This window comes from Belonocnema kinseyi, chromosome 6, assembly GCF_010883055.1.
Source record: "Belonocnema kinseyi isolate 2016_QV_RU_SX_M_011 chromosome 6, B_treatae_v1, whole genome shotgun sequence".
Taxonomy (NCBI): domain Eukaryota; kingdom Metazoa; phylum Arthropoda; class Insecta; order Hymenoptera; family Cynipidae; genus Belonocnema; species Belonocnema kinseyi.
In genome coordinates, this window is record NC_046662.1 from 121481659 (window position 1) to 121498660 (window position 17002).

At 33.5% G+C, this 17002-nt stretch overlaps 1 long non-coding RNA gene across 1 annotated transcript in view; it reads left to right on the forward strand.

Annotated features, from left to right (window-relative positions):
• Positions 1–433: 433 nt before the first annotated feature.
• The window catches only part of LOC117174555, a 60988-nt gene continuing 44419 nt past the window's right edge, over positions 434–17002 (forward strand). The window contains exon 1 of the long non-coding RNA XR_004467317.1: positions 434–588. This is a non-coding gene — a long non-coding RNA (uncharacterized LOC117174555). The remainder of the gene's footprint in view (positions 589–17002) is intronic.

The following is a 17002-nucleotide window of genomic DNA, read 5'->3' on the forward strand; positions in this document are numbered from 1 at the left end:
AATTGTTTTAGTTGAAAGTTGAACTATTTCTATTAAAAATAGTCATTAATATTAATACAATATTTTATAATTATAATATTAACATCAATAATATATACAATAGTAATAATATCCATATTATATGCACCCTGAAAAACATAACCTGAAAATCGACTCATGCATGAAATCAAGAATAATGCGAAACATCAAAATCGCCAATTTCTTTAATTTCTTTCTAATGGGGATCGAGATATAAATAGAAGACCACGGAAGTCTTTCGAAACTTTCAGATCGGCAACAAAGATATCTTTGTGGTAACTAATTGAGCAGAAACTTAATTCATTAATTTCAGAAATTGCTAACTTTCGTCATTTACCGACGCGCAACTTGCGCCTTCAAAGTAACTCTTAGGTAATCCGCCAAGAGGGCGTGGTTATCAGCGTATGTTTTTCACATTCTCTTATTCCATTATCTCAGCAATCTCCCAACCTCATCTCTGACGAATTTCATTACGTTATATTTTTTATAATAGTGTAGTTGTCACCTTTTTGAGAAAATGGCAGGTATTCGACAATTTCTTAAAAATGTGTACGAAGATTCTTTTAACTGGTAATTATTTATCTATATAATAACGAATGTTTCTCTTGAACTTATAGATTTTTAAATATAACCTTAAACGAATCATTCGATTTTTTTCGTACTACCCCTACCGATTGAAATCTCAAGGTGCAAGTCCCATGTGATCAGAAAACGTCGGCGGAAAACAGAAACTCGTTAGAGTGAAAGAGATGGAAAGATATATTTGTCTCTTTCACTATCACAAGTTTCTGCTTTCCGCCGAAGTTTTCTGCCCACATGGGACTTGCACCTTCAAAGTATATGCTAAAGATTCTCGAAGCTCTGAGAAGTTCTCCGCAGGCACTCAGGTGCATATACTTGAAGGTCCAGGTAGCTCGTTTAAATGGTCTGAAGGCTTTAAAATGTCCTTTTTTAAATTGAAATAAAAATACGATCATAAATAACCAGCACAGAGAGTGAAATTGAAATAAGAATTCGATTATAAATAACCCTACCAATATAATTCGCAAAGTATTCTCAGGCGAAGTAGCCTGGTGACTTTGAGACTATCTGTAGGTTCGATTGGAATGATTTAATATCAGAGATAGAGAGATTCTAATCATTATCAAGGCCCTTTCAGAGGCCCTTTTAAGAGTGATGCGACGGTAATATAATGGTGCGTTTGTATTCGTCACGTACCGGGCGGGCAGTTATTTACAGTAGTTGGCCGTCGCTAATCCGACTCTCCCTTTTTAAATTTTTCTTTAAATTCTCTACCGTTAGAAATGATTTGAAGTCGATTTGAATGATTTAGTCTCTCATATAGTCTGAGAGACATGGATCCTTTTTAAGGGCCTTTTAGTGGTGCTTTTAAGAGTGATGCGGCGGTAATATAATATAATTTCAGAGAAATTCTGCTCAGGAACTCGGGTAGATATATTTAAAGGTCCAGGTAGCTCTTTTAAATGTTTTAAAGGCTTTAAAATGTCCTTTCCGAAATTGAAATACGATCATAAATAACAAGCAGAGAGGCTGAAATTGAAATAAGAATTCGATCATCAATAACAAGCAGCGAGGCTATGTCAATAGAGCAGCCGACACTCAAGGATCCTTTGTTAAGTTTTCGGATTAAAATTTAGAAGTAAATTTTTTAAATTTCATAGTTAACAGCCTAAAACATAATAATTTGGAATCTGTGGGTTTCTATGAATTCAGATATCTAACTTTTTTTGTTTAAATGCTTAAAATTGGAATTACCCTACCGATAGAAATCTGAGTTTTCTCTAGCGAAATAGCCTAGCCCATTTGAGACTATAAGCAGAGTCGATTTGAAACAATTTAGTCTGAGAGATTTGGGTCCTTTTCAAGGTGCTTTTAAGAGTGGTGAGACGGTAATATAATGTTCCTTTTGTATTCGTCACGTACCGGACGGGCAGAGTTATTTACAGTAGTTGGTCGTGGCTAATCCGACTCTCCCTTTTTAAATTTCTTTGCAAATTATTAACACTTTTTTTTAATGTAATGAATTTTCTCATTATACTTATTTATAATTATAACTTATATGCTAATATACCATTTTCTAGTTGAATAAAAAAATGTCTTTTTTGGCGTATCTCATTTCATTTAGGGGCCATCCATATACCACATGGACACTTGGGGGGGGGGGGGGGATGGCAAAATTCCACGCTTGATCACGAGGGGGACCGGGGGGGGGGGGGGGTGGCTAGAATCCACGTGGACACACATGTCTCTAAATCTGTGGAAAATATACTGAAATGAGGCAAAGTATACTAAATTTTATATTGTGCTCGCGCACAATATAGTTTTTCTTTTCATTTTTATTTTTATTATAATTTTTTCACGACTTTTCCTTTGAAATTCAAATCATCTTTAAGCTCACGTTCATAAGCTAATCCGAATTTTTTCAGCTATTTCATCGCTCCTTTTGGACTTCTTGTAGTGCGGGAGCTCGCGACAATTCCATGGACATCATTTCAGTACTCACTAAAATTTCAGATTCTTTTTTTTCATAGTCAACAGTTCGAAATTGGTTGACTGACTAACAGAAGTTAGTGCATTTCGCAACAATTTATCGTTAAACTGGTCAAAAATTCGAGTGACAAAACGTAATTTTAGTACTCTTGAAACCCACGGGGGATAATTGTTTGAATGCTAAGAACTAACAATAAGTTTGACTGGCAGCTTTTCGATGTTGCCAAAATGGACTTACAAACTGTCAAACATGTCAAAAATTCGAGTAAAAAAACGTCATTTTATTACTCTTCAAACCAACGTGGATTGATAGTAATTCTTGAAATTCATTGGGAATGATTGTTTAAATGCTAAGAACGGTGATGCCAAAGTTGACTGGCAGGCTGTCAAACATGCCAAAAATTCAAGAAAAGAAACGTCATTTTAGTACTCTTGAAACCCACTGGGAATGATTGTTTGAATGTTGAAAACTACCGAAAAATTTGACTGGCAGCTTCTCGGTGGTGCTAAAGTTGACTGACAGACTGTCAAGCATGTAACAAATGACAGGATGAAAATTAGAACAGTCATTTTAGTACTTCTGAAACCTATCGGGGATGATTTTTTAGGTTCTAAAAAGTAAGATCATAATTGATTGGCTGTTCCTCAGTGGTGCTAAATTTGACTGGAACACCGTCTAGCATGTTGAAAATTCTAGTGAAAAAAACGTTATTTTAGTACTTTTTAAACTCATTGAGGATGATTGTTTTGGTGCAAACAACTAACAAAGAATTTGATTGGCAGCTCCTGATTAGTTCCAAAGTTGACGGACATTTTAATCAGCAACCGAATGAAAGTTTTGTTCTTTTCATTAACTAAAATTTTCATCTAGAGGATACTTCTCTGAAACTAATATGTATATAAAAAATAAAGAAATTACAAAAATCTCACTTTTTAAGTAAATTCACAGCTCGCAACAATGAGTTTCAAGAGTACTAAAATTTCGTTTCTTCACTTGAATTTTTGGTATGTTTGACAGTCTGCCAGTCAACTTTGGCACCTTCGAGAAGCTGCCAGTCAATTTTTTTGTTAGTTCTTAGCATCCAAACAATCATTCCCAATGGGTTTCAACAGTACTAAGATAACGTTTCTTCACTCGAATTTTTGGCATGTTTGACAGCCTGCCAGTCAACTTTGGCACCACTCAGGAGCAGCCATTCAAACTTCTCGTTAGTTTTTATCATCGAAATAATCTTTCCCAGTGGGTTTCAAGAGTACTAAAATGACGTTTTTTCACTCGAATTTTTGACATTTTCGACAGACTGCCAGTCAACTTTGGCACCACTCAGAAGCAACCATTCAAACTAAGCGTTAGTTTTTAGCATCCAAACAATCATTCACCGTGGGTTTGAAGAGTACTAAAATGACGTTTTTTCACTCGAACTTTCGACGATTTAGCGATAAATTGTTGTAAAATGCACCAACAGTTGTTAGCCAGTCAACGAATTTCGAACTGTTGACTATGAAAACAAAAGAATATGAAATTTTAGTGAGTACTAAAAGGACGTCCATGGAATTGTCGCGAGCTCCCGGACATTTTGAAGACTAATAAGGTCTATATTTTCATAAAATATGTCCACGCGGACAAAGTCCGGGGGGGGGGGGGGTTATTTGTCAAAATTCCACGGCTGTCCACGAGGGGGGGGGGTGAAAAATTCTTCACGTGGTATATGGATGGCCCCTTACGAGAAACGTCGTATTAATTCTAATTTGAAGCATTTAAAAAAAAAGTTAGATATCTGAAATCATCGAAACCCGTAGATTCCGAATTATAATGTTTTAGGCTGTTAACTATGAAATTTAAAAAAATCTACTTCTAAATTTTAATCCGAAAGCTTAACAAAGGATCCTTGAGTGTCGGCTACTCTATTGATATAGTCCCTCTGATTGTTATTTATGATCGAATTCTTATTCCAATTTCAGCCTCTCGGCTTTTAATTTATGATCGTATTTCTATTTCAATTTCGGAAAGGACATTTTAAAGCCTTTAAAGCATTTAAAAGAGCTACCTGGACCTATAAATATATCTACCTGAGTTCCTGTGGAGAATTTCTCAGAGCATTTTCAAAATTTGAAAAGCAATTTCCAAAGACTTTTAGAAATTGTTGCCACATTTTTTTATTGGTAAAAAAATACTTTAAAATTATCCTAAGGAAACTTTTAATTTTGATAAAAATTAAAAAAGCTACATACTTTTCAATATTTTGAAAATGTTCAAAAAATAATTTTTTTTTAAATTATGCAATATTTACATTCTCATTCATGATAATGTAATCTAATCGTCCATATTTTGGATCTCGAGTTTAAACGGATTTTTAAGTTTCGGCACTCACAAACTCCAAAAATGATCAAATGTAGTCGATGGCTATCTGTATGTATGTCTGTACATTAGAGTGGTCCAAAAAATTATATTGGAGAAATTTCAACGGGCACGTTAACCAAATCATTCTCTCAGGCCGATAAATGTACCCACGTTTTTTTATTTCCAAAAAAATCTATTTTTAGCTGTTGCTTTGACCTGGAGAGCAGTTATAGATTTATTAACTTCTTATTACTCTGTCGTTCTACATATTGTCAGTGACCATAGTTTGGGACCCAGCAAATATGGTGCACAATGAGAGGCCCGACGCTGCCGGAGACTTGCGTCCTACGGTCAGAATCGGCGGGGGGCCTAGCTGCCTTGTGTCCTCGTCCTCCGTTTCTTCTTTCTCTTTCCACTCGTCGCTTTACTCATTTTCCTTCACCTTTTAATTGCCTAATTTTCCCTTTGCTCTTTTTCCAGGGCTAGGACTGGCAGCGTATTCTACTATAGTAATTTATACTTTTACTCCTGGCGTGTTTAAAATATGTAGGAAATATGTATTGTGAATATTAAACAGGCAATAATATCAAGTCAATAATATTAAATCGTTAATCTAGGGCAGGGCTCACCAAAAGGCAGCCATTGGCTGCACTGGCTGCCAGTGGCAGTCAAAAGACGAGGTCAAACTGGCCCTAATAAATCTTATCGTTTGACTGGTTTTTAGCCCTTCACGGTCATTATACCTCCCGCCGCGCCGGGTTTGGAAGACATTATCCTTTCCAAAAATGAAATACAATTAGAAAAAAAATATATCAGCGTTTGATTTAATAATATAAAAATAAATATAAACGTTTTATTGAATAATATTTCACACAATTTATTTATATATTTATATATTTCACACAATTGATACAATGTATAATGATAAAATGTTTAGATGATGTTGTTCAAATTTCTTTAATAAATATTTATTGAAATAAGCTATTGTTATAATATGACTATGTTATCTATTAATACTTAGTGATTAATAGGTAGTTACAAAGTTAATAAGAAAAAATAATATAATACTTGAAAGGTGGAGGAATTAAGCAATTACTATATTTTATTGCAAGTTTTATAATAATTACCGTAAAAGAAAATATTTTTATATAAAAATGTGGCATATTTCATTATTTCTTGAATGAAATAATAAGAATAAGAAAAATTTAAATGGACAATTGTCAAATTCTACAACTCAAATTCTAGTTTACTTCAACTATAAAAATTCAATTTAAATAGAAGGTGAACGTATTAAGATTAAAAAAAATATTTGTAATTAAAATATGAAGTATATATTTCAGTGACAAGTATTTTATATTCCAAAGATGATTTCTTTCTCTATATATATATTTATTGTAAACGATTTTGGTCCTATTGCACGAGAACAATTTCAATTCATTTTTGTTCTCATATAATTTAATTTAATCAGTGACTATAATTTTATGTAATACTATTGAAAATTAATTATTATTATTGTTATTATTAGAAGTAATTATCAAAATGAAATGAATGTTTCAATTAAAAGTGCTCTAAAATATAATAACTAATCATATATTTGAATAAATATTAAAATATCTACCGCCTCTTTAATTAAATTTAAATTTAAATTCAATTTCAATTGAGTTTCAGTAACTTGCATCTTGCATTTTAATAGAAGATTTTATGCAAGCAAGAACTAGAAATAAAGACAGAAATTAACATTTATACATAGATAACAGAATGTTTTTAGTGGTATTAATTGCAATTTTCAATTTTAAAACTTCCAAAGAGAAGAAATTTTGAAAGTAAGTAACTTAAATTAAAGGATTTTTTATTGCAAATTGTCAAAACCAAGAACTATTGAATTTTTAAATATTGACAATTGAACGATATGTAGTGTGCAAGAGTTACAATCGACAACTGCTTGATCTTGAAGATATTTAAACTAAAATCCTTATATTTTAATGATTTCAAAGATGAGTCAAAGTTATCATTTCTAAGAATTCCAAACTTAAGAAATTTCAAATAAAAATTGTGAAAATTATAGAATTTTTAATTTTAAAACTAAAAACTTACCTGATTTGTAATTCTAAATTCTCAAAATAAAAAACTCTTTAATTTAAAAGATTGACAATTTAAATTTCGAAAAAGTACAAATGAAATCTCTTGAAATTTGAAGATTCATAAATTAAAATTGTTGACTTTTGATGATTTCGGAAATCAAAACTCAAGTTTTCAATTCTAACTGTTCTAAAAAGAAGAAAATTTGATATTAAATCATCAAAATTAAAGAATTTTTAATGAAGAGTTTAAAAAATTAAGAATTTCTAAATTTGAATAGATTTATGACTCAGTGGTCTACTCTCTAAATATGAATCAGTGAAATTTCACTGATACAAATAGTCTCTCTACTGGAATTGTTTAAACTCTTAAATCGCCTATATTAAAAATTTTTTGTATGAAAGCTTTGAAGTTTGAAAGCTTCTATTAAACAGTTGAACTAACGTCACAGTAGCTTCAATCCGCTCTTCATTTAAAAGTATTACAATTTTTTTAATAAAACCAACACAAAATCTTTCCAGCACCTTAGGTAAATTATTTTTTAATTTTAACTCAAAGTTTGTACAAGATAAAGGAGAACGATAAGAACGAAGAAGAAGATTTTAGCGACAGTCGTTTTTCTTTTTTTTTTTATGAATTTTCATTTAAAATTTTCCAAATTTTCCCTCCAATTAAAAACTTTTATGACAGCTTCAATTTGCAGGTAAATTTGATTCACTTTCTCAATTAAAAATAAAATTGAAATTGGAAATTAAATGTATTGGAAATTCGAGTAAAAAGGTTCAGACCCCCCGGCGTGAACGACGACGAGACGTAACTTACCGTGACCGTAACCCTTCGCTCGATTCCTGGAAAACGAAGAAAAAAATGACAGAAAAAATTGGTGGCAGCCATGCACTTGTCGTGGCAGCCAACACCTGCTTGAAGTCGCGAGCCCTTATCTAGGGGAAAGGCCACTCGAGTCGTGGGCGAAGACAGAGAGAGAGAGAGGACTACTATTTGGCTAGGCATCCCGTCGATTCTGAGCATAGGACGAAAGTCAAATGCAGCCGAGGCCGGCTGGCCCGACCAAGGGTCAACTTTTTTTGCAGCCGTCCATCTGCAGTCCCTTCAACCGGTGCTAAACTTAAATGTGTCATTTTTCATAAGCCTTTCTTACTCTTTTCTCTAATAAAATAAAAAGTTTATTCATTTTTTTTTCATATTTCATTTTCCAAAATGTTTTCAAAATGTCAACTTACAAAAGTATATCCAAAGCTCACAATGATCCGCCAAATATTGCCATTTTATATGATTCTTGATATGCCTAAAACTTCTGCATAACATTTCTGTGGTATAAAAATATGATAAATCCAATATTTACTGATAAGTGACCAAGCATATAAAAGTTGAAATAAATCGACTTAAAATTTCTTGACTAAAATCGAAGAAGTAAAAATTGGAAACATATTACATGGTAAACTCCATAACACATAAAAATGGCTAGAGCAAAGGCTACAAATATTTTTGTTTTGAAAATAAAAAAACATGGGTAAATTTATTTGCCTAAGACAGGGCTCGCCACTTCAAGCAGGTGGTGGCTGCCACGACAAGTGTATGACTGCCACCAAGTTTTTCTGTGATTTTTTTCTTCGTTTTCCAGGAATCGAGCGAACGGTTACGGTCACGGTAAATTACGTCTCGTCGTCATTCACGCCGGGGGTCTGAACTTTTATACTCGAATTTACAATACAATTCACTTCCAATTTCATTTTTATATTACAAAATGAATCAAATTTGTCTGCAAATTAAACCTCAACTTAAAGCTTTAAAAAGGTGGACAAATTTAGAGAGTTTTGAATTAAAATTCAGAAAGAATAAAGAAAAACAACGGCCGCCAAAATCACTTCTTCTTTATTTTGAAGAGTGTAAACTCTATTCTATAATGACCGTGAAGGGCTAAGAACTAGTCGAACGACGAGATTTATTAGGGCCAGTTTGACCTAGTCTCTTGGCTGCCACTGGCACCCAATGCAGTCAATAGCTGCCTTCTCGTGAGCCCTGGCCTGAGAGAAAAATTCGGTCAACGTGCCCGTTGAAATTTCTCAAATTTCAATTTTTGTTGTGGCCACACCCTACCGATAGAAATCTCTGAGTATTCTCAAGCGAAATATCCTGGCCCATTTGAGTCTATAAGCAGGGTCGATTTGAATAATTTAGTCTCTGAGATAGTCTGAGAGATTTGGGTCCTTTTCAAGGTCCTTTTAGTGGTCCTTTTAAGAGTGATGCGACGGTAATATAATATTCCTTTTGTATTCGTCACGTACCGGGCGGGCAGAGTTATTTACAGTTGTTGGCCGTCGCTAACCCGACTCTCCCTTTTTAAATTTCTCTTTAAATTATTAGCACTTTTTTTAATTGATGAATTTTCTCATTATACTTATTTATAATTATAACTTATATACTAATATACAATTTTCTAGTTGAATTCAAAATTTTTGTCTTTTTTGGCGTATCTAATTCCATTTACGAGAAACGTCGTCTTAATTCCAATTTTAAGCATTTAAAAAAAGTTAGATATCTGAAATCATCGAAACCCGTAGATTCCGAATTATTCTGTTTTAGAGTGTTAACTATGAAATTGAAAAAATCTACTTCTAAATTTTAATCCGAAAGCTTAACAAAGGATCCTTGAGTGTCGGCGACTCTATTGATATAGCCTCTCTGCTTGTTATTTATGATCAAATTCTTATTTCAATTTCAGCCTCTCTGCTTGCTATTTATGATCGTATTTCTATTTCAATTTCGGAAAGGACAGTTTAAAGCCTTTAAAACATTTAAAAGAGCTACCTGGATCTTTAAATATATCTATCTCAGTGCCTACAAAGAATTTCTCTGAGCTTCTCTGACCCTAGAGAATCTTTAGAATATACTCAGAGATTTCTATCGGTAGGGCACTAACTTTTGCAGGAGTTGTACAATTAAATCAGCTTTTGATACACTTGTATAGAAACCCCAAATTGAAGCTCAAATTTGTTAACCAGATACAGTGAAGTTTCGCCTGTTTCAAGCTCCCCCTATTTTAAGTCACTCCTTTACCGATAGAAATGTCAGAATATATACTTAAGATTCTCAAGGCTCTAAGAAGCTCTAAGAAATTGCCCGCAGGCTCTCAGGTAGATATTTTTAAAGGTACAGGTAGCTCGTTCAAATCGTCTTAAGGCTTAAAAATGTCCTTTCCTAAATTGAAATAAGAATACGATCATAAATAATAAATAGAGAGCTATCTCAATAGAGTATCCGATACTCAAGGGTCCTTTGTTAAGCTTTCGGATTAAAATTTAGAAATAGATTTTTTATATTCTCATCATTTATGATTGAGAAAATATTAGAATTGTCGGAAATTTGACACCACAGTTTTTCAATGGATCTCCACGTTTCGAGACCCCCTAAATCCGAAAATCAAGTTTTTACGATGGCGTCTGTCTGTCCGTCCGTAAACACGATAACTCGAAGAAATGATCGGATCAAATCGATATTTTGCACACTTTTTTCTGGTCCTAAAAGAAAGGACGAGTTTGTTAACCAGCCATTTTGGATGAAAATTCAAAAAGTGAGCGCATTTCGAAAATTGTTGAGACCACTTTTTTGTGAATTTGAAAATTCAATGTACAAATATTTATAGTATTAAAAAGGACGAAAAATGTATCCTAATGACTTTTTTCGATAAAAAGAAAATTCTTAGAGTTATAGGATTTTCAAAATTAAAAATCAATCAAAAATCGCAATGAAAAATACAAATTTTCATTTTGCGTTCAAACTATACAGGATACGAAAAAAGATGAATTGACAACGATTGTGATCTAAAAAATTATCTGCAAATTCGTTAATAACTTCTTTTTTTGTTTTATTTGTGAAAAATCGCATTGAAAATCGAAAAGAAATACAAAATTTGTGGAAAAACGATAAAACGCACGAAAGCAAATTGGTAGAAAAGTTATTCACCCGAAAAAAGAGATAAAAATTTGTAATCATTTATTACATTTTCATAATTTATGACTGAGAAAGTATTAAAATTGCCCGAAATTTGATGCCACAAATTTCAAGTTTTGAACCAAACGACGCAAAAGATAAGGAAAAAAATTTTTGTTAAACTTTAAAGTTTTTAAAAAATCCTACAAAATGTGTTAACCATTTTCCAATAGAGCTCGTTATTTTGTTTTTATGTATTATAAGTAATATGCAGAAAATTGAAAATTCCAATATTACGCCATAAGTCGTGAGATACGTAAAAATCTAAAAGAAGACTTAAGATATTTTGCTTTATCCATGAAAGATAATATTAAAACCAAAATTCTATTCCTAGCATAACTACGGGAGATTAAGAAAAATGTATGAAAGAAGTATTGTAGTTTATTATTTTTTAAGGTGGTTCAGAAAATATACATTTACAAATGTCCATCAAAAATCGAGGACGCAGCGCGAGTGTCACGATGAGAATGTGTACCTCAAAGCCTATAGAGCTTTGAGCAACTTAATCTTTAACTATACATAATTAAGTAGAAAATTCAGAATATGAAGACGCATATAAATACTGCAATCTAAAAGATATCTTTTTGATAATGTTTCATTTCAGCATTCCAAATGTAAAGAATAAATATCCGAGCGTGAAGCGCGAGATTCAATAGATGCGTGCTAGCCTAAAACATAATAACTTGTGATGTTACAGTTTTCGACTAGGTAAATTTAATAATTATAGATGTTAAAATTTGTCGATATTGTGCCATTTTTATTATTACATAAATTTGTAATATTATTACAAACTGAACAGTATTTCGAAAAATTTTAATATCTACAATTATTAAATTTACCTGGTCGAATCTGTAATCTCAGAAATTAAGTCTTTAATGATTGGAAATTATTCGTTGACATAGAATGCTATGATCCATAGCGTTAAGTAGGCCTCTGAGAAAAAGGATTCTCGGTCCTCCGTAGCTTAGCGGTAGAGCATCTAACCGGAAATCAGCCTACGCGCTGTTCGAATCCCGCCGGAGCTAGAGGATCTTTTTTCTCATATTGTGTAATATTTATTATTACATAAATTTGTAATATTGTCATTACAAATTGACCAGTATATCGAAAAACTTTAACATCTATAATTATTTAATTTACCTGGTCGAAACTGTAAGATCAGAAATTAAGTCTTTAATGATTTGAAATTATTGGTCGACATCGAATGCTATGATCGATAGCGACAAGTAGGCCTGTGAGAAAAAGGATTCTCGGTCCTGCGTAGCTTAGTGGTAAAGCATATGACCGGAAATCAGTCTACGCGGTGTTCGAATCAAGCCGGAGCTAGAGGATCTTTTTTCTCAGATCGTGTAATATTCATTATTAAATTAATTTGTAATATTATTATTATTATTATTAACTGACCAGTATATCAAAAAATTTTAACATCTATAATTATTAAATAAAACTGTAACATCAGAAATTAGGCCTTCAATTATTTGAAATTTTGGTCGACTTAGAATGCTATGATCGATAGCGTTAAGTAGACCTCTGAGAAAAAGTATTGTCGGTCCACCGTGGCTTAGCGGTAGGGTATCTGACCGGAAATCAGTCTACGCGGTGTTCGAATCTCGCTGAAGCTAGGGGATCTTTTTTCTCAGATTGTGTAATATTTATTATTACATTCATTTGTAATACAGTAAAGGCCCGTTTATTGCAGGACCCGTTTATCGCCTGATTCGGGACCAGTTTATTGCGTGATCCCTAACTCTTACTCTTTACTTTCACATCTCTCGGTAAACCAATAGCTGAAATGGCGGGACTGGGTTGATTTTAAACTGAAGATTGCAGTACGTATTTCGACGTTATCTAGCATGCGCGCGTAGAAACAATTGCAAGCTCACATCGCTACTAGTGAGCGGACCAATAAGCTGTTCTCATTGAAAGACGCCTGCCTTCCAATGAGTATTCATATAAGGTAATACCTCTAAAACTGTTTTTTCCTTATGATTATGCTCTGGTAACATCAGAAATTAAGTCTTTAATGATGTGAAATTATTGGTTGATAATGTTTCTACCGTACCAATAAAAGAAACCTGCATACCGACCGGATTAATAATAATAAATAGTTTCTTCCATATAGCCCACAAGATAAGTTGCAGTTGAACATTGCCGATCATTTATCGACGAAACTTGTGACACGTTTATCACCTAAGCACTGGTAAATATTATTTTCCTCGGGCCTGCCCCCCTGCCAGGCCTCATTTATGAGATTTAATATATTTTGGACTTGAATTACGTCTAATTAATATAATTAGATTGTATGATATTTTTTTCTTTGTCAAGATTTCAAGTTTTTATACTGTAAGTATTGTCATTAAAGTTGAAAACTTTATATTTCTGTCAGCGAAACTTCCATTTTTTTGTGGTAAACACTGTTTTTTGTATACTTTTTCGTTTGCAACGTCAATTTTCGAGATTTTAGTAAGTATTTAAGCATGAAGTCATGGGAATGCAGACAAATTTTTCGAGAAAATAATCTAAACGTAATAGTAAGTCATAAACGTACGAATAGTAATATTTTGTCACGTGTAGAAAGTATTTTCTCGGTCATGTTCGATTGTTTTGTCGACTGACGACCTTTCAGTATCACGTCATACACTCAACTGTCCAAAGTTTGAGGTGAGAGTATCCGATGTGATATACTAACCTGAATTTTGGATATTTTATTTCATTGCGTGAAAGTGGTAGTCTATAAGCCGCATTACTTTAAAAAAAATAATAACATGCCGAATCTTCGTGAGTAGCTTCATTTTGAGAAGACGCCCGACTGTTCTCTCTTCGAAAATTCTTGATAGTGGGAGCTCATAGAAATTCTCTATAGGCACTCAGGTAAATATACTTAAAGGTCCAGGTAACTCTTTTAAATGTTTTAAAGATTTTAAAATGTCCTTTCCGAAATTGAAATAGAAATACGATCATAAATAATAAGCAGAGAGTCTGAAATCGAAATAAGAAGTCGATCATAAATAACAAGTAGAGAGGCTATGTCAATAGAGTAGCCGACACTCAAGGGTCCTTTGTTAAGCTTTCTGATTAAATTTTAGAAGTAGATTTTTTAAATTTCATACTTAACAGCCTGAAACATAATATTTCGGAATCTACGGGCTTCGATGATTTCAGATAGCTAACTTTTTTTTAATGCTTAAAATTGGATGTAGCTGAAGTTCCGAACGTTCAAATGAACGAAATATTTTCCCCCATTTTTATTTTATCCATCATTATTGTTCCAACTGAATTTTAAAATATGTATTATAATTCTGTTTCAATAATAAATGAATTTCAATATAAATGAACAAAAATCTCAGCCCTTTTTATAGTTTACATAATTATCAGTAAGAAATTTCGTTCATTTGAACGTTCGGAACTTCAGGTACATTAAAATTGGAATTAATACAACGTTTCTCGTAAATGGAATGAGATACGCCAAAAAAGCAACATTTTTTAATTCAACTAGAAAATTGTATATTAGTATATAAGTTATAATTATAAGTAAGTATGATGAGAAAATTAATCAATTAAAAAAAAGTGTTAATAATTTGAAGAGAAATTTAAAAAGGGAGATTCGGGTTAGCGACGCCCAACTACTGTAAATAAATCTGCCCGCCCGGTACGTGACGAATAGAAAGGGAACATTATATTATCATCGCATACCTCTTAAAAGGACCACTAAAAGGACCTTGGAAAGGACCCAAATCTCTCACACTATCTCAGATACTAAATCATTCAAATCGACTCTGATTATATACTCAAATGGACCAGGCTATTTCGCTTGAGAATACTCAGAGATTTTTATCGGTAGGCCTACTCCCAATATGTCAAAATAACAAGTTTAAAAAAAAAATTAATAAACAGCTGATTTTTTCAGTTGCTTAATAAATATTTATATACTTTAATGGCCACATCGTCCTACAAATTAAGTGATACGTTTTCCTGTTCAGAGGCTCGTAAATTGTGAATTCTAAGATAATACTTTTTTCATTAATAACTGTAAGACAAAGATGGCACATGTTAGGTTAGTGTATTCTCTGCAAAAATAAAACAGTGCCCTACAAAAAAATGAGTATGTATCGCTGGTCCAACAAGAATTATTTCAAATAACCAATTATTTGAAAATTGAAGCCTCGGCTGAAATAACGTTGTATTAACACATATTTTGTATCCATGGAGTTCTATGTATATAAGTTTTTCTTTTAACTGTCTCTCTATTCCGCGGAAGCGCGATGATCGAAAAGTAGACAATTGAATTGGGAAAAAAAGTCAAAATAGTGAAGGTTATATACTTCGAAAATGTACCTTTCTATAATTCTAACATTAAAGTTTTGAACAAAGCTAAAAAAAGAAAATTAAATTGATTAGAATGACACGCAGGAAGAAATAAAAGGGCTAAAAAGCCTGGAGTAAAACGGCATGAATCGGTAACAGCAAATATAATATTCAAAAATGAAAAAATAATAAAATAATTGATAAATAATTATGATAAATTGTACTAAAATACACGGTTAAAATTATTTTTATAATAAAATAAAAATAAAACTTTGAATTACAATTACACAAATAATTAAGTGTTTTTCTTTCTTTTAAAGAAAAGACGAGAAATTATATTGGTATTTTTTTCCATATGTGCAGGACTGGAAGTAAATAACTTTGACTAATTTGACATTTCATTCCGAACTCAATTTTTAAATTTCAGCCGAGGCTTCAATTACTGTTTTGTTAATTTAGTGGTTATTAAAGTTCTGAATTTCAAAATAGATTTTTTCTATATTTTGTATATTGTTCACAATGCCCTATCTACAGAAATCTAAGAGTATATGCCAAAGATTCTTAAGGCTCTGAGACACTCTGAGAAACTATCCGCAGGCACTCAGGTAGATATATTTAAAGGTCCAGGTAGCTCGTTTAATTGGCCTGAAGGCCTTAAAATGTCCTTTCCGAAATTGAAATAAAAATACGATCATAAATAACAAGCAGAAAGGCTGAAATTAAAATAAGAATTCGATCATAATTTTTTTTTTGGTATGAGGACGGGAAATCTTCAACACACCTAGCTTAAGGCTGGGTGGTGTCGGATTTTACCGAATAAAACCCCTCCTCCCGCATCTACCAGCGACCTCGGAAACCTTTTTCGCATTACTTCAAGATCGTTGGTCACGAACGAATTATTTCGAAAGCCGACACCTACTTTTAAAATCCTCGCGGCTCACTCCATTCGGAAAGCCTTTAAGGTTTTCTTTTTGCTGTTGTAGGCGGACGTGGTGCCACCTTCTCCAGGCACTGCGCCACCTTGTGACCCTCCATACCGCAACTGCGGCAATTGCCACCACGGCACTCTCCAGTACATTGCCGAGCAATGTGCCCGGGAATGTGGCAACGGTAACACCGGGCTTCGGAACTGTGCGCCTTCTCACGCCAGTATACCCATTCGACCTTCAATCGGCCCGCCAGCTCAATCTTCTTAGCAAGGACTGCGTCCAGCTCAGCAAAGGTTAGATACACCCCCTGATGCTCCTTTTTGTCAAGTTGATCGTAGGAGGAGCACCAATGTGCTCCCCTAGAACCGCCTTGAGAGCCTCCTCAATTTCTACCGCGTTGGTCGTTTCTACGAGGTCATATACCACCAGTGTTCCTCTTGGGGCAAGGTGACGAACACCACCGTTCTCTCCAGGAGCCCCTGACAGAGCAGTTCCGAACTGCTCTCTGTCCTCCTTTGTGGGTTTGAGCTCTATGAGCACATCACGAGATTTTGTCTGCCTAATGGTCTTGACTGAAATGCCATGACCATTGGGCTTGACATTCGCTTGGACGTCTTCTACGATATCCGCATATGGGAATTCTCTTCTTCGTTCGCTTCTTTAGATGAGAAAGTTTTTTCTCCCGTTCTGGATCCTTTTTGGCCCTTTCCACCGTTTTTTCCCTGCCAGTTTTTGGCGGCTTCTTTTTCTTTTGTCTCCTACTTGAGACCTCAGTCCATTCACCGCCATCTTGGGTTTTGGACTTCTT